This window comes from Centruroides sculpturatus, unplaced genomic scaffold (assembly GCF_000671375.1).
Source record: "Centruroides sculpturatus isolate CEXI.00-Female unplaced genomic scaffold, Cexi_2.0 scaffold789, whole genome shotgun sequence".
NCBI classification, from domain to species: domain Eukaryota; kingdom Metazoa; phylum Arthropoda; class Arachnida; order Scorpiones; family Buthidae; genus Centruroides; species Centruroides sculpturatus.
The window spans coordinates 323976-334295 of NW_019385116.1; the positions used below are offsets into that span (position 1 = coordinate 323976).

At 25.5% G+C, this 10320-nt stretch overlaps 1 long non-coding RNA gene across 1 annotated transcript; it reads left to right on the forward strand.

Annotated features, from left to right (window-relative positions):
• Window positions 1-786: 786 nt before the first annotated feature.
• Window positions 787-8329, forward strand: LOC111635001. The gene is made up of 3 exons (XR_002758319.1): window positions 787-1091; window positions 5740-5884; window positions 8015-8329. It is a non-coding gene; the product is annotated as an uncharacterized LOC111635001 (long non-coding RNA).
• Window positions 8330-10320: the final 1991 nt, after the last annotated feature.

Below are 10320 nucleotides of genomic sequence, written 5' to 3' on the forward strand. Positions count from 1 at the left end.
TTTTTTATATCGTCGAGTCAATTAAAATTCTGTTGAGTTTCTAAAGTAAAATTCCTTTTTTTATGATCGATCATATATTATCATCATCATACATTTACTAAAGCTTTTCTCTCTAACATATTAAAAANTAAACTGCTTCTAAACTCTCGAAGATTTTTATTTATTTTTTCCATTTTATACTTATAAATACTGAAGTGGAAACTCTAGAGAATAACTCTAAATCATTTATTGAGCGAAACGATCGAAGAAAAGTAAAAATATTAAATAAAATCATTAAGAGAAGCAATTAAATATGTCAACCTGAAGGTACAAAAGTACCATTTTAACCAATTCTCTATCAAGAAAAATGCAAATTTTGCATCTAAAAATTTGACTTTATTGTTAATTTTGAGACTTAGAATAATTTTAAATGAGACAAATTTAAAGATGTATTTATTTTTAATTTTTAAAGACTATTTTTAATCATTTAAAATGTTAAAATTATTATTTGATATAATTTACTAAAGAAATATGTTATATCTATAGAAAGGAACAGCTAAGATAGCAGCTACTGGACAGTATATTTTCTTTATAAAATGGTAAACAAAATAATAAAATAAAGAAAATATATTGAGTCTAGATAAAAAAAAAATCAAATAAAAAGTATCCGGAGACACATAAGGGTGCTTTAGAATAATGTCTTTATTGTTTACAGTCTTGTTGTTATAAATAATAAGTTTTAATGAATTGTTTGATAGTATTGTTCCAGATCATTGATACGTAATAATCCCTGATTAATTCCTAAATTTTATTTTACTTTATTTTTTTCAAAATTATTTTTATTTTACTTATCGCACTTGTATATAACTTAACAAAGTTTGTTATGTTTCAATTACACGCTTTGATTTAACATAATGAGAATCGTATTTTATTCCTAAATTTAGAAACTTTAAGGAAACTTACTGTAAAGAAGGAATTATATCCGATTAAATTAGTGGAAAACATAAATTTAAATTAGAAAAACAAAGTAAAAAATTAAGCTAATAAGTGCGCATTCTTAGAAGTACGTAACTCAAAAGTGTGTATTTAAAGTAAGGAGTGTAATCTTAAACGTATGTAACACTTAAAAAAAATTAAGTTTTTATATTTATTTATATATTTATCATATAAAAATGGTGAAGATATTAAGAAAATAATATTTTAATTTAGGACAAATATTCATTTTGGGAGAGTGAATATTCTTTTGGTTAACACCTTTAAGAATATTCATTACTTTAAGAGAGAATCTTAAGAAAGATTACATGTACTCGGTTGTTTACGTCCTTACATAAACAATGAATATCCAGGAGTAGATAGAATTGTGTTCATTTAAAATAATCAATATTCACTATTCTTATAACATAGATAAAGATTTGTGCTGAAAGAAGGAATATCCCCTGGTAAATATCCTTAAGAATGCTATCATTATTTTAAGAGAGAATACATTACTTGTATATTTACATTCTTACACGAATAGTGAATATTCAGGAGTAGATAGAGATATTTTCATTTAAAATAAAGAAGTGATACATTCGCTATTTTTTATAAGGCAGATAGATAGATACACTCAAGATAAATATCCAGCATTCAATATAAAAGTATAGAATCTTTAAGTTATAATATCTTGATTATATGCATTCTAGTTGAATATTGAATATCAAGTAGAAATATTCTAATTCAAGTTAAGATTCTGTATTTTTTGAAGTAGAAGTTAATGGAGTTTCAAAGAAATACATATTCGCAGCCAACAAACGTATACAGAAACAGTTTCATTCGAAAAAAGTAGCGGAGTGACTTATATTTCTTGACTTTAAAGTGCAGTTTTGGAAATAGAATTTTTGGATTCATTGTCAGATGACGTCATATCCAAAAGCGAATGGAAAATGGAATTTGATGCACGGAAAATAGAAAAAGACCGAATTTCCTCTTTATATCTTCCATATAGAAAAGAATAACCGTTCTTTTATAAGCATCATAGAATATATTTTATAAAAAGAATGGGAAAAATTATGATATTTTACAAAGATTAAACGAATTTAAAGTATGTAATTGCTAAATTAATTAGAAATTAAATTAAGAACAATTGAAAAGGAGTCTTGAAGAGCGCAATGGATAAAGAAGATTCTATCGCTTCCTCTAAGTAAAGAAGATTTATCTGGTATAAAGAAGAGACAATTAATAGATATTTTATCGATTGGAAACTTTACTTTTTTGGTAAAGTTGTGCTAAAAGTGTCAGCAAGAATCTAAATACTTTATGTACTGGAAGCCTCCTTGGATATCGCAAAACCTGCATTTCCTTTTCTTGAGCAGATATCATGTGATCCAGAGAGTAACGACTCTACCATTCTCTCTTCCTCAGGGAGAATGGGATCGGCAGAGGGTGAGCATCATTTTATCTTTCCTACAACTAATGTAGACCTATTTATAGAAATGATGAACGGTCAGCGGAAACTAAGGCTTGCAGATATTATTATTATAATGAGATAGGATTTTTGTCGGCGTGTTTCTTACTATTAAATTAAGAATAATGAAGTATAATTGGGTCAAAACATTACCAAAAATTTCAAAAAAATTTAAAGTTTAATGAGAATTTTCCAGAAAAATTTCATAAGTACTTTTTTCGATTTGACATAAATAATAAATGAGATATAAAAGTTTTATGTAATTTAATAAAGATTGGTAAATTATACGGAAAGTTAAAACTGATGCTTTTTAAGTCTAAAATTATTTAAAACTTTAGCGTTAATTCTCCATAGAATTGCTTGCTTGTTGATTAAATTACAGTTTATTTTACGCCACCAGCTATCTCAATTACTGTATTATACATTTTAAAAAATGACTTTTAAACTGCTTCTAAACTCTCGAAGATTTTTATTTATTTTTTCCATTTTATACTTATAAATACTGAAGTGGAAACTCTAGAGAATAACTCTAAATCATTTATTGAGCGAAACGATCGAAGAAAAGTAAAAATATTAAATAAAATCATTAAGAGAAGCAATTAAATATGTCAACCTGAAGGTACAAAAGTACCATTTTAACCAATTCTCTATCAAGAAAAATGCAAATTTTGCATCTAAAAATTTGACTTTATTGTTAATTTTGAGACTTAGAATAATTTTAAATGAGACAAATTTAAAGATGTATTTATTTTTAATTTTTATAATATATTTTTAGAGTGAGAATGGTTTCACTGTTACGTCTTCTAGCACTGCTAAGAAGTATCCTCATTTGGCAATAATTTTATAAATTTAATGCTAGGTCGGTAGTTGAAGGAGATGAAAATAAAGAAAATTAAAAAAAACTGTCGCGAAACAACAATTAAAATCGTCGAGCAATTCGAGAAGAAGAGGAGCAGAATGTTATTTAAGCAAAGGGAAATTAACTTTCGAATTAAGAAGAGAATATATGTAGGGATATTTTATGCGTCGTTAGTTTCAAATGCGACGATAGTTAATTATAAAGGCCAAAGCTAATAACAGTGGATAAATAGATCAAGAGAGAACTGGCTCGTAATAACGATGGCAACAATTTGCATACTATGAATACAGAAATGATCGTTTTCCAAGCTCACTCTAGGGTCGATTGGAGTAATGTTGTGCAGTCTTGTTTCCGGACGTTCTGTTTGGCGACAGACAGACTGTCTGTTGTGAGTTACTCCTCTGTAAAGCTGCTAATCAATCCCTAGAAAAAAAGGGGAGCAAATGTCGACTTCGCCTTTATTATACAGCAAACCGAGCGAGAAGAAATCCTCCATTTATTTATTTTTTTTTTATTTTTTACTAAATGTAATTCTTAAATTTTTCACTTAAGTATACTTATTAACAAAATTTCCATAATACAAAAAGTTCTGACTAGAAAAAGAATTTCTTTAATAATTTTTGGTGATGTTACCAACGTATTAACAAAGATTCGGAGCGGTATTGGCACAACTCCCCATATTTAAAGTAGCAGAATAAACAAATATTATGTATTTTCATAATTATATATAATTAAATTACCCATTTTTATAAAATGAAAGCACTTCAACAATACTGTTACATCCTTTTGCCAACATTTTTGTGCAATACTTCTGGGAAAAAAAGGATAAAATATAGGATGTTGCTGATGACTAAATGGGATTTCCTTAAGATTTGTCATCAAAATATTTAAAAATTTTTTATATCTCAATAACGAATCGTTCAATAAGATGTTATTTTGCAAATTAAATAAAGAAGTATATGAATTTTACAAGTTGCAATTGGGTTTTTTAGTCACGAAATGACAATTTTCTTAAGTACACGATTACATTTGAATGAAATTTGTTTGTTTAAAGAAGAATGGAAAATTGAAGGAATAAAATTTATTTTATCAGTCCTATCAGTGCAAAAAACTTGTAACTATAGAGAGAAAATCAAGCCGCAGAAGCCATAAAATCTAACTTTAGCTGATTCTGCACGTTTCCGTTTGGGATCAACAAACTTCAGCAATAAAATTCCAATTGCAAAGTATAGAGAATTAAGAAATCAACTAGATGTAATGAAGAAGAATAAATTTTTAAAATCATTTATTTTTTTGGGCAAGTTTATTTTAAAAATTAATACAAATTTCTCAAAGATTTATGATACGAAATTTTGTTTCTTATGTAAAAAATAAAAGTAGAATCGATAAAATTCGATGAATAACTCTTGTATCGATTTTTCTCTATTTAATCCGCATCACAGATTCTAGACTTGAATGAATTTCTTTTGTTATAAGGAAGCCATCGATCTTCCATTGTTTCATTTATGTCAAAGAGTGAAGCCACAAAATTACCGCAACAACACGACTGAGTTAAAGATCAGACGTAATAAAAATTTAACGATACTTGGCGGATTACCATAACATGTTTTTACTCATAACTCCAACAAACTAAACTTTGCGAAGTATGTAACTTAAGTAATTTAATAACTAATTGATCCTAGATATAAATATTCCTATCGTATATATTTTTTTAACTTGGAGCAATGATTATGAGCATTAATTAAAACGTGACTTGTAAAAAAATCTCCTAACTTTCCTTGATTTTTTTGGAGCATTAAATTATAAAAAGCGTCGTGAAAAAATAAGATTTAAAAAGAGTAATTGGCAAAATTATAGATTAAAATGTTCTTATTTTAGCACAAAATAAAATAATGAAAATGATAAACTTTAACTGTCAATAAAATTACTTTTATAGAAGTAAACTTAAAGTAAAAATTACTCTTAAAAAAAGTAACTTTAACCAAAGCTAAGTGAAAAAATATTCCCGAAAAAGTAAGATTTAAAAAGCCATAATTGGTAAAATTATACATTAAAATGTTTCTAGTTTTAACACAGAATAAAATAATGAAAATGAAACTAAGCGTATGAAGTTTGTCCTAAAAAAAGTTAACTTAAATGATGCTAAATCAAAAAATTGTTCGTAAAAATTAAAAATTAAGAAACGATAATTGGCAAAATTATCTATAAAAATGTTCTTACTTTAATACAAAATAAAACAAGTAAAATTATAAACTTAACTAAAGCTAAGTTAATAAAAATTTTAAATGATTACAAATACACATTTCAAGAAATTTAATTAATTCTTATTATTACGATACATTTTAATGATTCATAACTTATTCGTTATCAATAATTGTGGTACATTCTTGAAAATAATATTTAAATTAATAGCGATCGAAATTATTTCCTTTTTTTATTTTTATTTTTATATTTTTAGAAACATCTGTAACAGACATAAACATAAACACAGGATTTACTTCTCGATCGTAAATTATAAAAGTAAAATCAAAAAATAAGAAGAATAGATTGGTTGCATGCTCTTAAAAATGTAGTAAAGAAGATAAGCCATTTAAAATGTAAAAGTAATTATCTATAACAAAGATATAACAACAATATTTATTTGATTTTCCAAATTTTTAAAGAGAAAATAAATTTATTGCTTGTATCGACTTAAGTCAAGCTTAGTTGTTATTATTAGAGAACATTAAGTTAAGGAAACTATAAATTAAATGATCCATATTCATACATTATGAAACCTTACCAAAATTTTACAAATTTTGGCAACAAAAACGATCCGATAAGAGACATTTAATTTCTATTTTCAATTTAAATTGTACATTAAAATATTTTGTAATTAATAATAGAATAATCACTCTGTTTTTAAAGTTATCGCATCCCCATCATTTGATAGAATAAAAGATGAGAAGGATCACGATTGATCCTTCTTATCTTTTATTCCTTGGAGAGAAATTTGTGTAGTTTATAATTATAAAAACTAATATTTTCTCTGATAAAAATAGTGAATAGTTTAACAAGAAGGATTATTAGAGGTAATAAAACATAAAACTTCACTGATAAACATTTTCAAGGTAATCTTTTAATTATGACAAACGAAGATTACTTGTTTGTTTTACATTCGTGTGTAGCAACAACAGGAGTCGAGAGAAAATTTATAGTGGAATAAGTGAAATGTCAGTCGAAATAAAATAAAAGATATTTTTGAAAGAGTGTTAGTTGAACTCGCGTGTCCGACAAATCCTGAAATATGAGTTTGGATGGTTGATAATGATCATTAAAAGAGAACTTGCAATATCTTCGTTTACTTTAGCTGATGGTATCAGTCAATAATGTAATTCATTTATGTGAAATGACTTCTTAAATTCATTAGAGCAAAGAAGGAAAATGTGTACAATGTAAACAATTATATGAAAAATCTCTTGAATTACGAGTTTTTATATTAAGCAACATATAAATTCTGTTAAGTAGATGAGAATTTCGTTAGTGAAATATGTAAGAATAAAGATGAATTTCTTTGTTATATTTAATAAATTTTCACTTAATTACTGATTTCTTTAATTAATATCATTAAATAAATGAGAATTTGTTCAAATTAAAATTGAGAAATATTAAAAGGAAGATTTTATATTACAAAATCCAAAGAAATTCTTTAAAATTTCATGAAATTTTCTCTTCTTCATTACTCAACTTTGTTCGTGTTCGAGTAATTATGAAAAAAAATCATATTCATATAAAATGTATTTGTCATTAATATTTCGAAATTTTTTAATCATTGTAATTAACCAAAAACTTGTATAATGTAATTTGATAACCACCAAAAGTAGGAAAAATATAATTGAAAAAAGCAAACATAATAATAAATTCATTGTATATTCATTATTGTTATTAACGATGTTGTATTATTCTTACTTCGAAAAACTAGTGAAAAAAGAAAAGATAATTGAAAAAGTAAAATTTTAATAGAGGAAATTCGATCATCACCTTTAAAAATTATTATTACTAATAGGAATATGCAAAATCGAAATCTTTACAGGACTTGTTTTACATTCTGAACAACGAAAGATTTATCGTTTGGTGAGAAAGGCAATTCCGGGCCTTCAGAAAGTTCAGGTTTTTTCTTAAAATAAAAAAAAATTGTGATATATTAATTAAAAATATTTAAAAAAGGCTTATTTGCTTCCAATTTTATGTTATTTTATACCAAAGGTATAATCCATTTAGGCCTATATCCTATTTCAGAGGAATTTCACAAGGTCGAATTTATACTTCAGATTGAATAAGTGTATACATTTAGCATACCTAAACAAAAATCCTTACTATAAATAACAAAGCAAACATTATAAAATATTATAAAAATGGTCATAATACTTGTTTTTATTCTATTTATTTATTTAGTTTTTGTTGTTAATTAATGTTAAAAGTGAAACAGGAAGGCCATAAGAACTTATTTTTATCGTACTATTTTATATTTTATTGATCCTCATTAAAAGCTATGAAAGACCGCATTTTGCCAGACAATTTTCTAGAATACTAGATTAAAAACCAATATATTCGCTTCTGTTTTATAGTAAGAAATAACTTAAGTGTTAAGCTGATTAAAAACAAATCGGTCTATTATCTTAAAAATTTAATATTTTAAGATAATATATAGTTGCGTGTTATTTACTGCTTTTTTTTTATTTGTTTATACAAAGGAGTCCATTTGAAAACAACGAGAAGAGTTCCAATGCCCAAAATCCTCCACTAATCCTGAATGTGATAAAGAAGAATATGACGAAGGATTTCCTTTATTCTCTACGCCTTTTCAGGAAATAATGCTGATTAACATATCCTGAATACGTTTTAAACGAAACTTAATTTGGATTTAACAATATAAATGCCAAATAAGATTTGTAAGATGGAAGATTTCGTCGAAAATGATGTAATTTCTTCCGTTGAGTTAATCATTTAATCAAAATTTCTAAAACGGATATTGCTCGCTTATAACATTTTAAATTAATTCTAACTAATTAATACTAAATTAGTTACACAAATAGTTTCATTAATAATAAATAACGTTTAATTAATTTAGATTTAATGTTAATATTGCCATACATTAATTAATGTAAATACACATAACCCCCATAGAGAAATACAGAAATTTATTTTGATAAATTATATCTTTGATATATAAAATTTCATGTTATGAAACTTTGTCGTTTAATGAATTTAAAATACATATTAAAGTAAAGCAAAGTACGCTTAATTTCTTAATTTTAAAATATTATAAGTGATATACGAGAATGGTTCCAAAAGTTCTCGGCCTCATTCTGTAGGAATGATCTTGGAAAATTATGTTAAACTATGGAAAAGCAAGTGCTCGAGCAAGTAGATTTTAAAGGTCCATTGCCCGAGCTCTTGTTTCTCTATTCTTCTTCCTTGGCGCACTTAGTCATTTTCTAGAGTAGTGGTTCTTAACACCATTGAATTTTTTAAACGTTCTTTCCACGCGAAAACTTTGTTAAGATGTTCATATAAAGGATTAAAGAAAGGATGTCTTATTTTCTCGTATGTTTATCTTAACTTTAGTCACATCTTATGCAATTACAAAGAAAATTCATTTGTACCGATTCATCAATATAAAAACATTTAGGTCCAGATTAAAGATTTACAACAGATTTAAATACTTTTATATAATTATGTGTTTAAGTTTGATCTTGGTATATTTATACTAAGATCTTATTTAAAAAAAAAAAAAAACTTAGTTCTCAATGAAAAAGGTAAAAATGATTTTAAAAATTCAATAAAAGAAAAAATTTTATTTCTCAGTGAAGATCTCACAGAAGTCTATTGAGAACTATTATTAAGAACCATTTCGAGACACCTTTTGTATAATAGAATACCAGATTAAGAACCACTGTTTTAGAACCTACAGGAAAATAAACGAAATAACTAATACGCTTTAATTAATCAGTAATCACATCAAGATATGTATTATTAAGTCTTAAAAATTTATAAATCTGAAACTACTCCTTCAGGTAAGACCGAGAACTTCTGCAATAATCTACATACCTTGTATAACAGTTTATTCCATTCGAAGTTGTGAAATTGGACACGAAACTCGTAAAATATTTTCGTGAATTACTTTCAATCTTCAAACTTCGCCACATAATTTCCGAATTTCGTTTCTCAATGTAGAAAACAACAACAACAACAAAAAAACGAAAGATTTTATTTAAAATTAAAAAAAAATTTTTTTTCCATAAAGTTGTAAGAGCACAAACAAAATATAATACATCTAAAATTTTTAAATTTATTTATTTAGTCGAAAATGAAATTTGCTCTAAATTCGCTTGAAATTTTTATCTTTAAACATTAAGATTTATCTACAACCGAAAATAAGATAAAATATATGACTTGTCCTAGTTTCTAAATGGTAAAATTTAATACATTTTCACTCTATGAATCTATAATGAAATGACATAGATTTCGTCTTTTATTGTGAATTGCTATTTTTAATTCAATGTCTGTCTTTGACAGAAATAAAGAAAATACAGTATATAAATTCAAGCAATAAACTTATAAAATAAATTATAAGTAAAATTGGCCTAATAGTTAGTTAACCATTGTAAAGACTAATTCAAATACTTCACTACTTGATCATATGTATCACTTTAACTTAAGTATAACTTAACCGAAACACAAAAATACGGTTAACTGACTTTTGGGTCATCCTGTGTTTTAGTTTATTTGCAACACTAAAAGATTGCAATTAACAAAGAAAGAATTCTGAGAATATGTATGTGTGTGTGTGTATATATATATACAGTATATACATTTCGATGACTTATCGAACATTACAACCATTTATTTTATATGTAATGTTTTGTAATATTTCAAATTTTCCATTTTAATCTTTTATTATCATTTTAGCAGGAACATCTTACATCCTTTCATTGTCTAATCATTTTAAATAACTTTTTTAAAATGAAATTTATAACTAATAAAGAATTTAAATAAG